Source organism: Pteropus alecto, unplaced genomic scaffold, assembly GCF_000325575.1.
Source record: "Pteropus alecto unplaced genomic scaffold, ASM32557v1 scaffold177, whole genome shotgun sequence".
Lineage (NCBI taxonomy): Eukaryota > Metazoa > Chordata > Mammalia > Chiroptera > Pteropodidae > Pteropus > Pteropus alecto.
This window is the reverse complement of record NW_006442207.1, coordinates 1132912-1141003: the sequence shown is the minus strand read 5'-3', so window position 1 is coordinate 1141003 and position 8092 is coordinate 1132912. Positions and strand designations below refer to the sequence as shown.

The 8092-nt window shown below is 39.1% G+C and overlaps 1 protein-coding gene and 1 long non-coding RNA gene across 4 annotated transcripts in view; one reads left to right on the top strand and one right to left on the bottom strand.

The window, feature by feature from the left end:
- The window catches only part of FAM204A (family with sequence similarity 204 member A), a 31643-nt gene extending 26845 nt beyond the window's left edge, over positions 1 to 4798 (bottom strand). Inside the window, exon 1 of one of the 3 annotated variants that reach the window (XM_006920825.3) lies at positions 4705 to 4798. The gene's annotated coding sequence lies outside the window, so the exon portion shown is untranslated. The other 2 variants (XM_015596394.2, XM_015596395.2) reach the window with 2 other exon arrangements.
- LOC107196331 overlaps positions 4798 to 8092 on the top strand; it is an 18312-nt gene continuing 15017 nt past the window's right edge. The window contains exon 1 of the long non-coding RNA XR_001517728.2: positions 4798 to 4868. This is a non-coding gene — a long non-coding RNA (uncharacterized LOC107196331). The remainder of the gene's footprint in view (positions 4869 to 8092) is intronic.

The window sequence follows — 8092 nt, the reverse complement described above, 5'->3', positions numbered from 1 at the left end:
GCTTTTTACCAGTTGTTAGCTCTCTGAAACCAAAATATTCTCTTAGCATTTCAGGAGGAAGGATTCTGACATCTAACTGCTCCAACGTAATCCTGACTCTACCATACACTAGTGGTATGTGGGAATCATTTTTAACCTCTCTGACCCTCAGTTTTCCATCTGTAATATGGGGATAATTATAATCATATGGGGGTTATTCTGATTAAATAAGGCATGAAAACACTCAACACAGAGTTTGGGAGGTTTTAGGGGCTCAATAATTGCTAAGTTCTTTTCACTGTTATTATTTTTGTGGCCATGTACATTTTTATAATATCTCTTATGGCTGGCAGCATTCATAAGGTAGTTTCTAATGTTTGAAATGTATTCACTTAACAATTGATGCAAATTGTTCAGTGAATTTCCACAGTCTGACATAAAGTTTCTATAAAAAATGCTGGTGTCTGGTCTTCTGAATAGAGCAACAAACCCCGAAGCAAATTACCAGGAAGATAATGGAGCTTAAGCTTCAAGGCTCCTCATTTGAACAGGTCCTTCCAAAACACAATACCTAATTTTCTATTTAGAATTTGTTTTTTTCTTTTTTTTTTTTAAGAGATCAAAAATTATAAAAACTCCAAGCCCCATAAAACCTGCATCCATTCCTAAACCTGGTCTGAGGATTTTAAAAGTCGGAATGCAGGTCATCTTGAGATACTTTGTTGGCAAAAAGGACATCATGTTAAATATGCCAATATTGAAAAACAGATGAGATACTATTAATAAAAATACTTCTACTATCCTCAGGAGCAAGGGGAGGGGAGCAAACTTAAGCTCCAACATGACTTTGACTCTGGTGTATAACATACCTTTAGGCTCATTATCTATTTCAGGACTTAAGGATGGTGACAAATATCAGATTTAGTTTCTTAGCATAACTGGACAGTTTCTTTTCTCTGTCCACAGCATCTTCTGCATGCCCACTGTGCCAGGCACATTTTAAGAGATTAGATCAGCAGTATACAAATCAGGCAAAAATACCTAACCTCATGGACCCGACCTTCTATACACATGACAAGCTTCTGTCCATCAGCAGCCAAGTACCACTCGGCCCATACTTCAATTGTGGCTGCTCAGGAAGGCACATTCCTCTCAGGTGCAGTGCTTCCGTGGACCACCATTTCAGCACCTCTACGGGGGAAAGCGGGAGTGTCTGTGCTGTGGGCACCCAAATGTGTCCCTCAGTTGCCCTGGAGAGGGCATGCCGTTCATCAGCCCTCAAGCAGTGATCTATCTTTGAACACTTATTGGACTTTCTCAAAATCATCTGCTTTTAGCTTTTGCTGATGTGGCATTAAGATCTGGTTTCAATTTCATAAACTATATAAATGTCTACCCAATGTACTGTATACCTGAAACTAATATAAGTAAATCAATCAATTAATTAATTAATTAATAAGAATTGTCTTCAGTGTGGCATTGGCTGGTACAATTTCTTGTGCGTGGCCACAGAAAAAAGAAAAATTAAAATAACTTTTTAAAAGTGGACTCCATGTCCAAATTCATAAAATAAGGCAAAATTCAAAAAAAGTATGTTTCAGAACTCAATTCTAGAACATCTTTAAAGTAATGTGCCATTCTCCTGTAACTGTAAAAAAAAAAAATACAAGTGTAACTCAGTGGCCACTGATAAACACAGATAAGTAACTGAGGAGGTGACCAAGTGAAGCTGTCCACATGAGCAGCAGCAGCTTGACTGTAAATCAGCTACTATAGAGTGGCTGCTTTGTGACATGATTTGGGCTCATGTTTGAAGACACTGTCTTCCTATCCACAGTCACACATTTCCAATTGTACTATGGTACCAAGTGGAACAATGTTGGGCTACTCTGGAGGATGATTTTCTATTTCTTTGAAGTCTCTCTCACCCCACACCTTTCAGAGTATATTCCTTTATTTTAAAGCAGATCACTCCAAATTATGCTTTATATGTGAAAATTACTCAGCCATTCTCAAGAGATGTGATATACCAGAGAACTAGAAACCTAAGCTTTTTTTAGCGTAGTTTCTAGCCAGTTCTACACAACAGCCCATGTATTAATACATAACCTTCATTTTTAGCCTGTAACTCAATTTTAATTTAATCATTTTAGCCCCAAAGGAGAGAATGATTCAGCATCCTTTTCTTCTCTATGGTTTGGAATATCACCTTCTTCATTTCATAACTCTCTACTTCTAAAGTTAAGATTTTTTTTCCCATTCCATAATTATTCTTTTAAAAAATTCTGTGTATACTACACAGAACACATCTTTAGTCCTGGGCTGACACAATTTACTATGAACTGAAAACATTTACGTATCATTCTAGTCTGAATGGCTGGATTTTCTTTTGCCCTTGAAAACCAACCACAGTCACTATTTATTTAGCACACTTGGTCAGATCGCAATGCATGACGAATAACACAGTTCAGCAATTCCTAATTGAAGGTGTTTACAAAGTTTTACGAAGATAGTAAATGGAGTTCTCTAAGCTTATTTCAATATTCGAAAAGCCCAACATATTTTTTCCCCTCAATATTGTCTACCTTTAGGTGAGGAGACTTAAATTCAATGAAGCATTATTCTTCACCACATATTCATTCATCAGAGGCTCTGACTGGTAGCTATAGACCTGATTTTTATTTTTAAAAGAACTAATGAATATACTTTAGTAGACACAATATTTCAAAATATGGCACCCACGGAGATATCAAATTATAATAAAAAAATGTTTTAGGTTGTGAAAGGATTGGGAACGGCTGGTATAGCAGGAAAAAAACATGGTTTTGAAGGTCAGAGGACAGGTTTCTAGCCCTGAGCAACATAATTGTGGACAAGCCACTGCATTTTTTTCTGGGCCTCCATTCTTAAGCTATAAAATGAAGGTCTGACCAGATGATCTCAGAGATGTCTTGCAGCTCTAAAATGTTTCCTTATGGATCTTTATATTATATGTGCCCAAATACCCACAGTCACCTCATTCTTTGCTTAACACTCCATTCTCTCCCAGTCAGATGCAATTAAACCCCAATACCCTGGTAGATAAGGTTCTCTCCCCAACCTAGCTGTTAACGGCCAAGATTGCTAGTTTTCAGTTAGACTCTGCACTTCACACAGGACACCTGAAAGATGCTCTGGAGAAAGGAAAGGAAACCCCAGTTGTGACAGAAGAAACAGAACCAGAAAAAGGAAACAAAGCAGGTCATTTGCTATACATGGTAAACAAACAATGTGACAGCCACTGACTTACCATTAATCTCACAACCAACCTTTGACAAATAAGGTAACTGACTTGCTTAATGCACTGTGATCCACTTATTTCACAAAAATGGAATGCTATGGCTTCAAATCATAAACTTTGAGGACAGAGTTTTAAGTAGCAATATATTCTTGGATACAAAGATTTGAAAGTAAGTCTGAAGAATGATTGGCCTATAATCCTAGACTTGTTAAAATTTAAGAAAAAACTTTTCTCACTAAAATTTTTAAGTGCAGAAAGTGATCTAAGATGCTATATACTGAATGGCATATATGAAAGTTACATTTAGGTAACATTGTCACATTTTCTGTACAACCAGGCAGCTGCTCATAATTAAAACCTAAAAAATATAATCTGAGCAGTTTAATGAGTACAAGTGTCCTGTCTCTAATATTCCAGAATTTCGATTCCATTTTCACCAACTGAAGCTGTCTTATTTCCCATATTTGGGATTCAATTAGAAATAATCACAGAAATCTGAACCCTTTCTGATATGAATTTAATCCTACTTGTATAATATTCATCAATCTGAAGATCGTGTTAAATAATTTACGATAATCAGTTTCTGTGACTTGGAATTAGTTTTAACTAAAACACTTTTAACATGAATCAACATTATTGTAAATATTCTACTTACTTTCATGAAACAGACGTGTTCCCTCTTCTCAAAAAGGCAGAGAAAGTACAACTGAATCACAGACCAACCAATCCGATTATCCAGATAGACTATTTACGTATTTAGCAGGATTTTGCATGTGTGTATGTTTTAATTAAACAGAGTATCTGTTTAGTTAGTCAAGGCCTGGAAAACACTGTCTCAGGTCCAAGAAAGATTTACAGTTAACCAATAACATGTCCAGGATCATTTTAAACCGGAAGCCGCTGTGACAATACTTACGACGTTCAAGACTGCAAAAATGTGTCTCTAGAAAGGTACAGCTTTCCCTGCTTCGTTACACAACCCGGACTCTCTGGCAGCAGTGTCACACTCCGATTCCCAAACGGGAGGCATCCCGTCCCGGGCAAAGAATTAAGCGCCGAAGGTTCTGGTGCAGGATGTCTAACCTGCTGACATTCCCTTGAACTGCAGCTCTTTCCCGGGACACGGCAATTGTAAACAAATTGTAAAGTTTCCCTGATCGAAAGCCTCTGCAAGCCCCGCACTTTGCCCAGGGTGGGCAGGAGAACCTCTCGCCCACCCACAAGCTGGGGCAGACGCGGCGACGCCCCTTCGGAACAAACCGGAGGCCGGCCCGGCCGACGCTCCCGGGGGCCGGGGCCTTTGTTGGCCCGCGGCGGGGCGGCTCGGTTCAAAGTCTGTGAGGCCGCCCACAATGGCTCCCCGGCTCCCCGCACCGGCCTTCCCCGACCCCTCACGTCGGAGCCCCAGCCTGAGGGGAGCCTGCCCCGCAATCAGCCCTACTCACCGGTTAGAAACGGGTCGCCCGGCAGCCATCTTAAGACCTACCAACATCGCGCCTTCTCATTGGCTCTCGCATCTCAGCCAATGGGGTGGGTCCGTTCTGGCCGCTGCGTCGTCATGACAACCGGCCGCGCTCAGCTCTGCTTCTAAATTGGCTGAAGAGAAATGGTTCGTTTCTTCCTACTTGTTTTCTCTCACCGTTTTCGCCTTTCTTCTGGTCGTTTCTTAAGGCTTTGTTGTTTCTCCATTCCCTGCCATACGCCGGTGCTGACCTAGACCTTGACCTGAGTTCGTTCCACGGGGAGGCAGAATCGCTGCAGAAGCTCTCTAGGCCCTTCTGGAAATGTTTCCATTCGTTCATCTTTTCCTCCCTCCCTTCCTTTTTTTCTTTCTGCACATATTTATTAAGCAGGCATCCGGCCCGGTTCTGTTTAGCAGAAAATGGTCCGACTCCTGCTCTCGTGGAGCTTCCCATCTGGTTATCGTCCAAGCTGCTTCGCTGGCCAGCTGTGTGGCCTTGGCCAAAAGCCTGTTTATTGAACTCCTTTTCCGTGGCAGCCAGTATTTTAGGCCCTGAGGAGGGGCTTGGGGAAAGCATAGAAAATAAGCAAGGAAAAAACAACAAAGAAAAAAAAGTGCTATGAATAAGAGAATAACGTGATCATGATGAGAGTGGAGCTATTTTAGAAAGGCTTCCATTTTCTAAAATAGCATTCTGTAATAATAAGAGTATTTCCTATTTTCTAGTGTCATAACGATTATATAAGAAAATACACATAAAGCCTTTAACCTATTACCTGGCACACAGTAATTTTCAGTCTTAGCTATTTGTTGTTATTAACATTATCGATAATGCCTTTCTGTGAAACATTATAAAAATGTATAAAACTTTTTCATGGCACTCAATACCATACACGATTTAGTATAGACACATCTTTAACCTTAATACTTAACTATCCACTGCCTCACTCCCAGTGTCTTCCAGAAGGTGTGCCAAGTTTATGGAATAGTTTTCTGTAATCCCAGAATCATAGTAAAACCTAAATTGACAAGTTGGGGTGACTAGTCCTTTTAACATGCTCACATTCTCTGATTCTACAATAGAAGCAGAGCTGAGCGACTCAAAGATCAGTATGAAATTCTCCTGGCCAAATATGCCCAGTTTTTCAATGAAGTTTTCTCTGAATCCAAATCCTTAAAAAGTTAAGCAGTTAAAGCGTGTGTATGAAAGTGCTGTTGTAGCTGTGGAATTGGGCCTCTTAATTGCTGTATTAGTCAGCTTGGGCTGCCGTAAGAGAATACCACAGACTGGGCTCCTTAAGCAACAGAAATTGCTCCCAGTTCTAGAGTGGGAAGTCCAAGATCAAGATACCAGCAAAATAGGTTTCTTTCTGAGGCCTCTTCTCTTGGCTTGTAAGGCAGCAACCATCTTTCTGTGTGCTCACATGATCTCTTCTTTGTTACATGTATGTTTATAAAGGAGAAAGAGGGAGACAGAAGGGGAGAAAAAAGGAGAGAGGGAGAAAGGGGGGGAGAGGGAGCGAGAGAGCAAGAGAGGGCACTTAGGAGGAGATTAATGCTATCAGGGCCCCACCCTTATGAGCTCATGTAACCTTAATTGATTCCTAGAGTCCCCATCTCCAAATACAGCCACACTGGGGAATAGGGTTTCAACATGAATTTTAGGGATACACAAACATCAGTCCATGAAAATGCTTATGGTGGGAGTATGACCAGAATGGGGAAAGAGAGCAGAGCGGGGAAGAACTGAAACATGGAGCGGGAGGGAAGTAATGTTGACCCATTTAAGAACTCTCTAGACTGTTTCTATGTGTATTCCATCAAAGAACACTCATTTTTTAGTACACACAAATGTTCAAAAAAACTATGTAAGTACTCCAAAGATTTACAAACACCAAGTTTCACATCAAAGTTTTTGGTAAGTCCTTACTCCAAAATATGTATTTTAAAATTTTCTCGATGTAGAGAATTCTCCAATATCTGATTATTTACTCTACGACATTATTGGATTCCTATAATAAATGTAAATAGCTCAGACTTTTCTTTGACTCTGGTTGTGAGACTTTCACTCTCTGAATATTATTGTTTTGCCAGTTTTCTAGGGGAAATGTCAGTCATTTGATTTATTTTAATCAATAAATTTACCTTCCCTTTAGCAAATTCCTGCCCTGGAAATCTGCCAAAACATGCATTTTGTGAATGAAATACTTGTATTTGTGAGATTTTTATGAAACATAGAATTATTGAATACCTTTTACTAAATCATAGTGAATGTGATGCAACTATTGAATTGAGCTTGAATTGTGTTGCATCTGGCACTAATTTCAAACATGTAAGTTTCATTTAAATTATCAAACATATCACAAAAATCAGAAAGCAGTTTTTCTTTGCCAAGAAATATTATAGTTTATGAATAGCTTTCCCTTATATTTTGTAATTTTTTTCTCAGTGTACAGATTACCAGTCACACTCATGTTATAAAAGATTAATTGTGGAGTTCTTTTTGGTGGCTGCTAAATCTCTGATTGATGAAAATTTCCCCAAATGTGAATTCCTTTAAATATTTTCAGTTGGAAAAAGTGAATATGACCTTGTTGAACATATAATAAATCTGTTTCTTGCTGAAACTGAGAAATAGAATAATTAATTTCCATCTGTACAAAATTTCTTATTTTCTGCATTGAAGAAAAAGTGGTCTAGTGACTTACACGAAAGAACAGAAACAAAAGAGTTTTGAATTTTAGGAATTGTGTGACAATTTCTCTATCAGGATTTGTTTTTAAATTTGCAAACCAATGCATCTATAAACGATTGTAGTCTTCCAGGCGTATGCTGAACAACTAACGCAATGACATCGGCAAGAGTGAACATTTGAGGAAACAACATTTCTGTAATACAGGATGTTGCCAAAGAAACGCAATTTTTTTAATTGGTCATGTCTAGTGCTTTCAAAATCTTCTGGTCCAATAGGCTGTGCATTGGAAGAGAAAGAGAACATGAGAGGAAAGCTTACTGAACTTTCCTATATGCTAGGTATTTTGCATCTAATATCATATAATCTTATGAAATAGGTATTATTGTACCCATTTTACAGATAAGGAAATTAAGGCTTCAGGAGTTTAAGAAACTTGCCTAACTTCACACAGCTAGTAACAAGCAAATCTGGGTGGAGAAGTTTCCCTGGACCCTAAAGCTCATGCTCTTTCCACTGTCACTCACTGTCCCTTTTAAGATAAAGTTCCCAGCACAGTACAGTCAATAAAGTATAGACATTATTACTGCCCAGTGGGAGCTCATAGAAAGAGAGGCTTCAGGAGCAAAATGTATCTTCCCTCTCCAATCCCCTCAGGACCTAGTGAGTGATCAAATCC